This window comes from Canis lupus, chromosome 10, assembly GCF_048164855.1.
Source record: "Canis lupus baileyi chromosome 10, mCanLup2.hap1, whole genome shotgun sequence".
NCBI lineage: Eukaryota > Metazoa > Chordata > Mammalia > Carnivora > Canidae > Canis > Canis lupus.
Genome location: NC_132847.1, coordinates 14,938,583 through 14,951,926, shown reverse-complemented (window position 1 = coordinate 14,951,926; position 13,344 = coordinate 14,938,583). Strand labels below are relative to the sequence as shown.

At 39.3% G+C, this 13,344-nt stretch overlaps 1 long non-coding RNA gene across 5 annotated transcripts in view; it reads right to left on the bottom strand.

The window, feature by feature from the left end:
- Window positions 1–13,344, bottom strand: part of LOC140641247 (uncharacterized) — a 104,288-nt gene that overhangs the window by 46,549 nt on the left and 44,395 nt on the right. For 4 of the 5 annotated variants that reach the window (XR_012037792.1, XR_012037794.1, XR_012037793.1 and 1 more), the window contains 3 exons: window positions 8,149–8,218; window positions 7,742–8,040; window positions 6,039–6,218 (listed from right to left, as the gene is read on the bottom strand). This is a non-coding gene — a long non-coding RNA (uncharacterized lncRNA). The remainder of the gene's footprint in view (window positions 1–6,038; window positions 6,219–7,741; window positions 8,041–8,148; window positions 8,219–13,344) is intronic. The other variant, XR_012037790.1, reaches the window with a different exon arrangement.

Sequence of the window (13,344 nt, the reverse complement as noted above, 5' to 3'; positions counted from 1 at the left end):
GTTTCTTAGTATCTTGCATAGCACTTTGCACGCTGTTCTATCCCACACAGTGCTGCCATTTTGTTGACATCCTGGTACCCATGTCTCTCTCACACCACCACCACTACCCCTCCTTGGTTCTGCCTCTGCTCTGGGAAGAGATTTGGGGTCCAACCAGAGTGTCTCATTGCTCAGTCCTGGGTCAGATCCCCTGAGCTAATGCTCAGGGCTCTGTAGTTCACACTTTATAAGAAGAGTCCTCTTTCCACTGGACCGAGTAGACCCCAAACCCTCCCCAAAGACCTTGGGTAAGAGAGTTAGTTTAAAGGTATCTGTTTGAACATGATTTCTGTGACTCTAGGTCTCTTAACAAAATAGAGTGGGGCATGGTTCACTCATTCTAAATAACTCATAATGACTCATCTCTTTGTTTCTCAACTCCATATTTTAATTCCTGAAGGAGGGGAAGGATTTTCATTTTAGCATCATAAAATTATTACGGGAAAATTATAGTCCTTGAAACCAAACATTTCTGTGGTAAATTATATTTTTAAAGTAGCCACAGAATAGCTCTCCTTGCACATGGTCTTCTAAAACCATAGAGAGGTGGAGCCTAACTACCCTCTCCTTCAAATGCATTAGGTTGTGACTTACTTATGACCAATAGAATGGATGAAAGTAAAGCAATGATTTCTGAGGTTGGGTCATAGAAGACAGTGGCACTTCTGCCTTGTTTTCCAGAATACTAATTCTTGAAAGTTTCATGCAACATGGAAGCAATCTGACAACCCTGAGGTTTCATTCTGTTAGGGAATCCAACAGCCTGTGCAGAAAAACCCCATGGGGAAGGCCCTGAGCCTACTCAAGGAGAGGGGGATGCCAGACCTCAGCTCCTAGTTCCAGTTGGAATTTGGCTATAACCACAAGAACAGCTACCATGGCAGAACTGCCCAATGTAACCCTTTGAGAGTTTCTGATCCACAGAAATCATAAGAAGATTATTGCTATCATTTTAAGACACCAAGTTATAGAATGATTCATTATGTGGCAGTAGCTTAGTAGAATAAGGCCACTAGTCAGATCAGACTGTGATAAAAAAAAAAAAAAACAACCCAGCACAGTTTGGATGGCTTAAATGGCACAAATTTATTTTCTCAAAGTTTTGGAGGCTGAAAGTCCAAGATCAAGTTTCTGGCCAATTTGATGCCAGGTGAGGGCTCTCTTCCTGGCTTGTGGATGGCCACATTGTCACTCTGTCCTCACCATGGCCTTTTCTCAGTATGTGTGCATGGTGGGAGAGGGGGAGACTAGGAGGCAGACAAGGGAGGGGGAGAAAGAGAGAGAAAGAAAAACGCTTATGAGTTCATTAATTAACCTTAATTACTTCCTTAGAGATAGCTTTTCCAAATACAGCCACCCTGGGAGCTGGAGCTTCAACATATGAATTTGCAGGGGAAACCCACATTCAGCTCATAACAATGTCTAAGTTCAGATTACACTTCTACCACTGTAAAATACACTCAAACTGAGCAATTGGACACTGGTAGAAGAGAACATGCTAAGTAGTCTTTTGCCACTTCTCAGCTCAGCCAGAAAAAAAGAGTTTTTTTTCCCTTTCCTAAGCAGGGAGAAAAAGGACAGTCTGCTCTTCTGAGGTGGGAGAACTCGCGGTTTCAAAGCACAGGGGGAAAAAAAGAAAACTATATAGGACAAAGAGTTCTTTTCTCTTTTCAAAGTATGAGAACATGTGTGTGTGTGTGTGTGTGTTGGTAGGGTGTGTGTGCATAGGAGGTGTGTGTGTGTGGTGTATGTGATTGAAAAGGAAACTCACAAATACGTGCAATACATGTTTTTGAGACATAGGTGTAATTATGTTCTACCCCTTTCCTCTGAAAAAAATCGGTTCACACATTTAGTGTCTGATGGACAGAATTGGGAGGTCAGAGAGTTTTGTGTCTGAGATAAGAATTAACCAATATCTTTTTACAGAACAATTAAATGCTGGACCTGTTAAACCATAACACGTCATAACACATTGTATTTTTTTCTTTGGTTACTAATCCATATCATTAAAAAGACAAAACAGGGTAAGGGAGATATGAGGAAACTTTGGGGGTGATGGATATGTTTATTATAAACATATTAGCTTAATAATAAATATTATTTGATGATGATATCACAGGTATAGGCATATGTCCAAATTAATTGTGTATGTTAAGTGTGCAGGGTTTGTTTGTTTGTTTGTTTGTTTTGTTTTTTTTTTGGTATAGCAGTTAAACATCAATAAGGCTGCTAAGGAAGAAGCAGACCAGTATTTCAAAAATAGCTTTCTTATTTCATGTACACATTGAATCCTTTCTCTCTCGCTCTTTTTTTAAGATTTTATTTATTTACTCATGAGAGACACAGAGAGAGAGAAGCAGGCTCCATGCAGGGAGCCCGACGTGGGATCCGACCCCGGGTCTCCAGGATCAGGCCCTGGACCGAAGGCGGCGCTAAACCGCTGAGCCACCTGGGCTGCCCTGCATCCTTTCTCATCAGGATGATTTTTTTTGTTTCTCATGTTTTCTTTAATTCTGTGGAGTGAAAGCATCTTACAAAGTGATACAGAGGACTGCCTAATCGTGGTGTATACAGACGTAGCTACTCACTGAAGTGACTATAATTTATGCATACCAGAAAACTTCACAAACTTAAATAATCCAGTGAAGGAAAGTAGCTGATAATCAGTGTGGTTGCTCACTTAGTAAGTCAAGGTCAGGAGATCTCTTTAACATCTGAATATCCAAGTTCCCATCTGTCAGATGGAAAAATGTTATCTACTCCCTTCATTCCTTCCAGGAAGAGTTTAATAAGTTGCACAAAGAACTTTTTGACCAATAGACTATGCAAGTAAAATGTTTTAGGGTTACTCAATGACCAACCAATAGATGGTTGAGACCTTCATGTGGTGTTCAGGGGAAATTACTCCAGTGAACTGGCATTATCCATGTTTAAGCATTCTTTCTGGTACCCACGGTCAAATGGAGGATGAAGAAGAAAAACTTTAAAATGAAGCAGTAGTTAGGAGAATGAAAAGATGAGACAAAGAATAGAAAATATTTTTTTAAAAAACATTTAATAAAAGACTGTTATCCAAAATATACAAAAAACTCTTACTGCTGAATAGTAAGAAAGTTCAGAGTCCCATTTAAAAGTGAGCAGAAGTTGACTTCGTTAAGCATCTGTCTTGGACTCAGGTTGTGATTCTAGGGTCCTGGGATAGAGCACTGCATCAGACTCCCTGCTCCATGGGGAGTCTACTTCTTCCTCTCTCCCTCTCCTGCCCCACCCCCTGCTTATGTTCTATGTCTCTCAAATAAATAAATAAAATCTTAAAAAAATAATAAATGTAAGCAGAAGATCTGAGCAGACGCCTCACCAACAGTAATACATAAATGGGAAAGAGTAAATGAAAAGATGCTCATTATGCTGTTACTTGGGAATTAGAAATTAAAACAATAATGAGATACCATGATGTATCTATTAAAATGGTTAAAATTCAAAACATTAGAAATATTGACACCACCAAAGGCTGGTGACAATGTACAGCAACAGAAACTCATATTTATATTGGTGGGAGTGCAACATAGGATGGCTACTCTGGAAGATAATTTGACAGTTTCTTACAAAGGTAAACATACCATTTAATCCATCAGTCATTTCCTTGGTATTTCCACAAAAAGTTGAAAACTTAACCTCCACACAAAAACCTATACTAAAATGTTTATAGAAGCTTTATTCAAAATTGCCAAAACTTGGACACAACAAGATGTGCTTTGTTAGGTCAATAGGTTACACATCAATGCAATAGAATATTATTTAGCTCTATAAGGAAGTAAGCTATCAAGGTATGAAAAGACAGGGAGGAAATGTAAATGCATATTGCTCAGTAAAGTAAGTGAATATGAAAGGGTCACAAACTGTGTGCTGCCAACTGTATGACATTCTGGAAAGGATATAACTATGGAGACAATAAAATGACCAGTGGTTGCCAGGGGTTGCTGGGAAAGAGGGGTGAATGGACATAGCACAGAGTATTTTTATGGCAATGAAGCAGTTCTGTATGATACTACAATGGTGGATATATGTCATTATATATTTGTCAAAAGCCACAGAATGCACAATCTCAAGAGTGGACTGTAGTATAAACTATGGACTTTGAGTGATAATGATGTGATAGTCGGGCAGGCTGTGCATGGAAGGAGAGAGAGAGTAAATGAAAAACCTTTGTACTTTCTACTCACTTTTTCTGTGAACTTATAACTGCTTTTATAATAGTCTCTTTATTAAAATGAAGATGAAGCAACACTGACATGATTCCTAATTGCCTTGTTCATTCCTATGGCTGACTTCATGGAAACAGGATGTATGACTATCATTATCAGCCTCACTTGAAAACAAAAGAAGGAAGCATCATTTCATGATCATGAGGTGTTCTCATTTCCTCTCCCCAAAAAGTGCATTCTAAATTTAAATGTTTCCAACTAGTTTAAAAGGCTCACATCACCCTTTCTCTAAACTAGATATTCAAAACACTTTCCCTGATTAAGCCCTTGAATATAGAGCTGCTGCTATATTACACAGAAGTAATCACGGTGGAGGAGTGCCTGGGTAGTACAGTTGATGAAGCATCAGACTCTTGGTTTTGTGATCTCAGGGTTGTGAGATTGAGCCACACGTCAGGCTCTGTGCTCAGTGCAGAGTCTGCTTGGAGTTTCTCTCCCCCTCAGCACCTCCCGCCTCATAAATAAATAAATAAATAAATAATTAATTAATTAATTTTAAAAAAGAATAGTGGTAGAGTGAGGCAAGGAAGAATGAAGGTCGACCCATGAATTAATAGGTTTGCCAGCAGATTGCCACTCTGATCCAAACTGTTCACTTTAGAATAAACTGAGACTCACAGAGTCTTCAGTCATGATGGCACAGTTTGCTTCAACATATTATTCAGCCATGAAATGAAATGAAATCTTGCCATTTGCAACAACACGAATGGATCTAGAGGGTATGATGCTAAGTGAAATAAGTCAGTCAGAGGAAGACAAATACCATATGATTTCAATCATGTGGAAGTTAAGGAACAAAACAAATGAACAATTTAAAAGAGAGAAACAGCCAGACTCTGGGGATGCCTGGGTGGCTCAGCTGATAGAGCGGTGACTCTAGATCTCAGCTCAGGTCATGATCTCAGGGTTGTGGCATTGAGGCCCATGTCAGGCTCTACCCTGGGTGTGGAGCCTACTTAAGATTCTCTCTCTGCCCCTCTCCACCTGCTCACATGCACACTCACTCTCTCTTGTTCTCTCTTGCTCTCTCTTTCTCTCTCTCTCAAAAACAAAACCAAAAAGACCCCAGACTCTTAAATATAGAAAACAAATTCATGGTTGCCAGAGAGGATAGGGGGATAGGAGAGAAATCAGTGAAGAGGATTAAGAGGAGTACACTTACCATGATGAGCACTGAGTAGTGTGTAGAATCGTTGAATCACTATATTGTACACTTAAAATTAATGTAACACTGTATGTTAACTATACTTGAATAAAAAATAATAAAATTCTTAAAAGCTGAAGCCTATTTTATGAAAGGATGTTCCAGCGAGAACTCTTTGTCCTCCAACACATTTGTTTATTTGGGGTAGAGGTAGGAAGGAGGGAATGCTCAGAGAAAATGAGCTTTTAAATATGGAAGATCATATATAAGAGCATATCAAAAGACATCCATATGTATATCAATATGCAGTTGGAAATATTTATATGACTGTGTGTATCTCTGTGACTTCATTGTCTCCATGCCATTCCCTTTTTAAAATTTAAAGCATTTGAGGAAAATTACTTTAAAAAGGGAAAAGTCTACTTACTATAGAGATTCATGTTATGTGTTGATATCTGTCATCTATCTGTTTAGTGGGAGTGTTTACATGCAGAATTAAGTCCTAGAAGAGAGTCATAAATTCTTCTATTGCATTCTCATTTTATAGGGAGGTTTGAGGGCAGAAATGTGTTCAGTCCCATACTTACCGAGTTCTTTGTTCTGATATACACACACGTATCCATCCATCCATTTGGGATGGGCCGTGTGATACCGGCTTTGGGCTTTGCTGAGCTCTTCAGGGCATCCCCATATGACCTTTGTGTAGTTGTGGGAATTCTTGAAAATTTCAAAAGGAATGGCTCCTTAGGCTACAACCTCCATTAGTTCTGAGAGAGAATACAAAGTGGGTTATCCTCAGATCTGAACTCTACCTCTCCTGGTTTGGTAACCAATCTTGAATATGAATTAAATACCAGATAGTGTGACGAGTACATTACTGAACAGAAACTGAAACCTCACAAGAAGCCTCAAGACTGAGCCTTGGCTTGACGTAGGCTTCCCCTCTCAGGTCACCCCAGAAGGTCCTCTGGGCTAGGACCAAGATCTGATCCATTGGTAGGACTAGCTGTTGTCGGTCCAGCTTCCCTACCCCGCTTCTACCTTCTTCAACAGTATGTGCCAAAATGAACTGACCATTTTGCTGCAGAATTCAGGAAAACCCCGGGAGGTGCATGATCAAGAGATGTTGAACTGGCTCAATTTCACTCACTAGCCAGTAACCTCTGAAGCACAAAGCAAATGGCTAGTAACAGTCCGTCTCAAAATTTGATACCACACTGCTTCTTGCAGTGGCCGCTGTGAGCATTTTTGTTCTGTGGTCCTGTCACTGGCTTTCACATGAATGGGAAAATAATGAGGAAGAAAAATAATCTAATGTCGGGTGGCAAGTCTCAGAACAAGGCCATGGAGAATAAGAAATGGCACACCCCCGCCTCAGAGGGCTTGTCTGTAGGGGGGCAGGCTAGCATGTTCTCTTTTAAGGGCAAAGATAAGGGGCCAGCTGTTGAGAAGAGAGAAAAAAAAACAGAGAATTGAAGAAAAGGTTTCAAATTTAAAAAGACCAATTGAAAGAAGGTCTGATAGGCTATTGGAGAAATCCATGAACTGCAGAGTAAGGAAGATAGGTCCACAGCTTTCTTGCTCTGTTTCCAGTTTTTCTTTTTTTTTCATCAGCAAGAAATCATTTCTTCTCCCTAAACACTTCTGCACTAAAATCAAGTTTTCATTCTCATTGGCCATGGGGATACCAACATCTTTGATCTTCAACTTACTGAAGCAGCTGCCTACTGTTCTACTTCAAAGCACGTTTTTATGACTTAAGGGCATTTTAATAAAGAGTTCTTCCAAACCCAGTTGCGTATCATCTGGAATAGTAAGGAGCCCTGTAGCTCATCAGGTGATACAATACTGGAATCATAAGGAAACTTCTGCGAGAAAAAAAAAAAAAAAAAAAACCCTAAATGTTAGAATGGCTTTTGAAACATTTATACTGGCTTTGTAAAGGGACATGCTCCTATAGTGGGTCCCTTCTGCTTATCCACACGTCTGCTGTTTAGAAATCATAGTTACACCCTCAAAATAGGATGGCGTGGGTTTGAAAGGCTTCTATTCTAAAGAATGTGTGAAAATACAACTCAGAAAAATCTCCTTTATGTATATCTAACATGCAAAATGTCTGTAGTGTGGTGAGAAGCTGTTTAGGTCAAAAAAGAATCTCTTCTGTTATGGAATCGTTTGCAAACAAACAAGTCATCAAACCTGTCCATTTGAAAGGAGATAATTTTGCCATAAGGATAGAAATTGCCCATTACTTCTTGACCTGGGCGGAGAAATGAAGACATTTCCTTACCTGTGAAAGACAGAAGCTCTCTCACTGTTCATCTTAACCATCGGCTTATGAAGGAAGCAAAAGTTCTATGGAGTCTTGAAAGAAGCAAAGAGAGAAAGTTTTCTGGCTAGGGAAGCTCACAGTAGCCGGATGATTCAAGTCTCACTTGTGAAGCATTTAAGCCAAGTTGGGAAATCTGGCAAGAGGCACACAATTCCGCACACGTAGATGGAAAAGTTGTAGCTTTTCAGAAGATTGAGGGTTCATTATTTGGCATGTTGGGCCAAATATTCAAGACAAATGAAGTGGTTGTTGGTGCCCTGGGGTGAAACAGACCATGCACATGACAAGCACAAGTGAGAAATCTGGGCCATGAAGTTCCCCTTTCAGTTAGTTTCACTAAATGTTACAATTTTTGTCAAACTCACTTTTGCTCCTTTGCTCTGTGTGCCCTCCCACACGCATCTTACGCACCACCTCTCCTTTCTTCCGGCCAAGCTGTCAGAAAGCACACTGAAGACGTCATGGTGGCTCAACCCAAAATGTCGTCTCTTCAGAGCAAGGACATTGTCTCATGTGACCACAACATCGCGGTCATGGATAAGCTCCGTATGGATCAAGTAATTGTACAGGTTAAACAGACCAGATCTAAAATTCTCGAATTGTTCTAGAAATATTTCTTTTGCTGATTTCCCCCTACAACTCAGGATCTAATCAAGGATAACTCACGGCATTCCCCTGTCACATCTCTTGGGGCTCTCTTAATCTCCAATAGTTGACTTGCTGCTTTTTTCTTTCATGCCATTGCGATTTTTTTAAGAATCTGGGCCAGTTGTTTGTCATAGGCTGTGTGTCTCAGCCTGAATTTGTGGATTTCTTTCCTGTTTTAATTAATATTACATATTTTGGGCAAAAAATTACATGAGTGAGTTAATATTCTTATTGCTTTATACCTGGAGGCTCATTTATCCCATTACTGGTGAAGCTACATTTGAGCCCTTAATTAAGCTAGAACTCTATCTTATAAAGGTACTTTTCATTCCTTTATAAGAATCAAGAATAATCTGGGGTATAAAACTTGGAGACCATGAAAATTTCTGCCCTACTAAGATAGACAGGATAATATCACCTCTATCCCCACATCCTGTAGATGTCCACAGCCTGTAGATGTCCATGGAACTTGTGAATTTGTTAGGTTAAAGGATAGGTAAAGGGAATGAAGGTAGCAGTTGGAATTAAGGTTGTTAACCAGCTGACCGGAATATAGGGAAGTTAGCCTGGGTTATCTAGGTGGGTCCAATAGAATCAGGGGATCCCTGGGTGGCGCAATGGTTTGGCGCCTGCCTTTGGCCCAGGGCGTGATCCTGGAGACCGGGATCGAATCCCACGTCGGGCTCCCGGTGCATGGAGCCTGCTTCTCCCTCTGCCTGTGTCTCTGCCTCCCTCTCTCTCTCTCTATCATAAATAAATAAAAATTAAAAAAAAAAAGATTGTTAACCAGCTGACCTGAATATAGGAAAGTTAGCCTGGGTTATCTAGGTGGGTCCAATATAATCACAAGTGACTTGGAAAGTAGAGGATAGCTAACAGAGTCAGAGGGACATGTGTTGAAGGTAGAATGATCAGGGTTGTAAAATGTGCTTGCTTTGAAGGTGGAGAAAAAGGGCCACAAGCCCAACAATGCAGGCATCTTCTAGAAGCTGGACAGGGCGAGGAACCACATTCATGCCTATGGCTTCCAGAAAGGAACCCAAACCTGCTGATACTATGATGTTGGCACAGCAAGTCCACTTTGAGGCTTCTAACCCCCACATCTGTAAGTTCACAAATTTGTCTTATTTTAAGCTCCTAAATTTTTGGTAGTATGTTACAAAAAAGCAGTAGAAAACTAACACACCCCCTAAAATTGGGTCGGTTCATTTTAGCATTTCTTGATGATCCTTGCCTGAATCATTTCTTATTTGGGGACTTGTAAGTGGTGGTGTTTACTGTGTTGCTTTTTCCTTACTTTTATTGACTGGCATTCTGCTGAAAGAAGAGCAGAAGCCTTCTTGTTTGTTCTTCTCTCTCCCTCTTTGTCTCTTGAATACCGTTATGAACTCATTAGATCTCTTTTTCAAATTCAGTTCCATAATGTAGTACTTTCATTATGTTTCTGATCCTTTGCTTGTCCCAGATTGGACCAATAGTAGCCACTTCTATGCCCACTTGGCATACCCTCAGTAGTTTTTGAGCACTTTCTGCTTTCTAGAATGTAATATTTAGGGTTTACTTAATCATTTTTTTACCACCCCAAACCTGAAAGCCACCATTTTCCCAAGGAGCCTCGAATCATTTAATGGGAAAAGAAGGGATGGCTTTGATTGTGACTTTGATGCCTCAGTTTACTCTTTGGTTTTTAGTGTGTGCTGGAACATCTCTCCATAGTTTCCAAGGCCTCTGTTGGAAATTTTTCTGTGAACCATTAATGTATTTTGCCCATTTTATATCAGTGTGAGATTTTTTTCATTGTAAGTTATTGTAGTAATTAGCCTTTTACTTGATAAACACATTGCAGTTGTATTCTCCCAAATTTATATTCATTCTTTGACATTATTTTGCAATGCGAACTTCCTTTATGTGAATTTATTCCTTTTTTTTTTTTTATTGCTACTGGGTTTTGAATCCGAGTTACAGAAGGCTTCTCCACATCATGGTTGTAAAGAAATTAACCCATGTTTTATTCTAGTATATTTGGATCTCCTATCTGTTTGGTATAAGGTCTGAGTCCAAAATTAATGTTCAGCAGTTGTCTCAGGAACATTTGTTGTCAACCCCACCTTTTCGCCCCAGCCACTTGGTATGCCTTATTTATCACTCACTGAATTTCTACGTTTTGAGGTTCATTTTTGGACTTCCTATTCTGTTCTGTTGGTCATTCTACACATGCACCAATACCACACTATTTTAGTTAGAGTTTTGATAATGTCTTAAATCCTAAGGCTAGGCAACCTTTCAATGTTTTTTTTTTTCTTTTTTTTTTTTTTTTGAGTTTCCTAGCTATGTTCTCATTTTATATGAATGTTAGAAGTACCTATTCTAGCTCCCAGAAAACTTGTTGGTATGTTTTCTGGGACTGCATTAAATTTATATATTATCTTAGGGATGTTTAAAACTTGACCTACCTGCTATTGTGAATATGCTTAATGTAGAAAGAATGTTTTGCTACTTTTCCCATCACTGTGCATCTTTCTCAGTGGTTTTCAGTCAGCTAAGCATATTGGAAATACCTGGCAAGCCTCATTGTCAGGGCTCAACTGTCTCCCACACTGGCTTGGTATCTCTAGATGACATAGCACAGGATCAGTGTAAATGAAGTTCCTCAGGTGATGGCAATGCACAATAAAAGCTGAGAACCCTGATTTATTGGGGGTTGGAGGGAGCTGAGAACCCTGACTTATTGGGGGTTGGAGGGAGTAGGATCCTTGGGAGCCTGGATATGAAGGCAAAGAAAGGGAGAAAAAGTGTTTTAAAGACCCTCGTATTAGTGATTTGCTTCTATTTGGTATTTACTATTTACAGGTATATGTATTGTATATAATGGTATTTACTATATACAAGCATATACTTGCAAAAGCTAAAAGGTCTTTGTCACATTTAGTGCTTTTTGGTCTGAATTCTAGCTTGTTTGCTCTCAGAATTGCTGTCACTAGTGTCTTTTGTTTATTCCAAGTTTTTATTTCAATTCCAGATTGTTAACATAAACTGTAGTGTTAGTTTCAAGTGTAGGATTTAGTGATTCATTGCTTACATAAAACATCCGGTGCTCAACACAAAAAGTATCCTCGTGGTATACATTTCCTCAACCCTTTATTTCTAGCTTTCATGATTTATGTGCTTTAAACAGTTTTTTGCATTTAGTATGTAATAGGGTTTTGTTGGGTGACTGAATTTTTAAAGTAGGTAAAATAAGCCCATTTCATATTATATGAAATAGAATATGTCCTATATGATCCCATCTATATACCTTATTACATAGAGTATTATATAGAAGTGTACTGCAGGCTGGAGACAGAGCTCCCAAGTTCTTTGCAAGCTCGTGATCCCCTGAGGATGCAGAAAAGGGAGTATGGATCGCTGTGTGGTAATTAATGCAGCAGCGTAAGAGAATGCTAGAGGAACCCCAAGTGGAGACTGTTTGTGTCTTGCAGGGAGGGGAGTCCTCTTTGAAGTCTAAACTCCAGCTGGTTATGAAAATTAGTGCTGGGACAGATTTTGAAAATGATGAGACAAGGCAAAGCTAAATGAATAACACCTACCAACCATTGCCCCGTAGGAAATTTGAAGTGAGTTTTCTGGTCTAGTGCCTAAATCAGTGGTTACCATGACAGTGGCACCACAGCTAAATGGGGTACAGCTGGTGGGAAGATATTGGCTCCAGCTGACTCTAGTATTCCAAGCATTCAGGATGATCAATGAGAAGTAGAAGATCTTTCTGTAATAAACTACTGATCTTTACTTTGCATCATGAATGTGTAGATTACTTAAATGATGTGTTTGGTCCCAGCTTCATCCTACCAAGCTGTGTTTACTACTTTTCTTTTTCTCTGTGCTCTATTTTCTTTGCCTCTTTTTCCAGAGCACCCTTGTTTATTAGGAAGAATTGGTTTGTTGTTTGTTTTTGTTTTTTGTTTTTTTTTTGTGATACTGGTTACATTTATGGTAATAATTTGTGTGTTAGTCCTCTTTCCCTTATTTAGATACCTATGCTTTGTTTTAAAAGACTTCCACCTGTTGGATAATCAGTGAGCATATCTAACTTCTCTTAGTGTACTTTTCCTTTATTGAATTACTTTTTATTGAATTATTTCTACTAGGGCAGAATACATAACCTATATGCCCTGTTCTTCCATGTGGACCACGCACATTTCCTTTAACTTTAAATCTGTGATTAAACATATTTAATGCTTATTATTAAGCTGGTGCCCTCACAGATCTTGAGGAATTGTTCATGGGGACCGTGTTCCCCAGGTGTTAGCACATTCCCATTGTTTGTCTGAAGAGGCTAGCTGGATTAAGAGTCCTGGCTCACACTTTGTCTTTAAAGTTTCTTTCAGGGCAGCTCAGGTGGCTCAGCGGTTTAGCGCTGCCTTCAGCCCCGGGACCTGGGATCAAATCCCACATCGGACTCCCTGCATGGAGCCTGCTTCTCCCTCTGCTTGTGTCTCTGCCTCTCTCTCTCTCTCTCTGTGTGTGTCTCTCATGAATAAATAAAATCTTAAACAATAATAAAGTTTCTTTCAAATGTTGCTCTCCATTGTCTTTATATATTTCTGTGTAAAAGTCTGATGCCAACCTGATTTTTCTTTATTTGGAGTAACTTAGTTTTGTTTTTGTTTTTTACTTGGAGGCTCAGGGGATGTTTTTTCCCCCGTATCCTTAATATCTAACAGTTTTACTAGGATATATCTTAGAACCGATGAGCTTGGGTTATATACTTTAGGTTTATAGTGGAGTCTTGGCATATCTAACATCATCGTTTTCTTTCTAGAAAGTTTTCTTAGATGGCATCTTTAAAGACTTAAATATGCCATTGCATTGCTTTGCTTTTCTTCAAACTCTCTAGTTATGTGATTGGTCTTCTA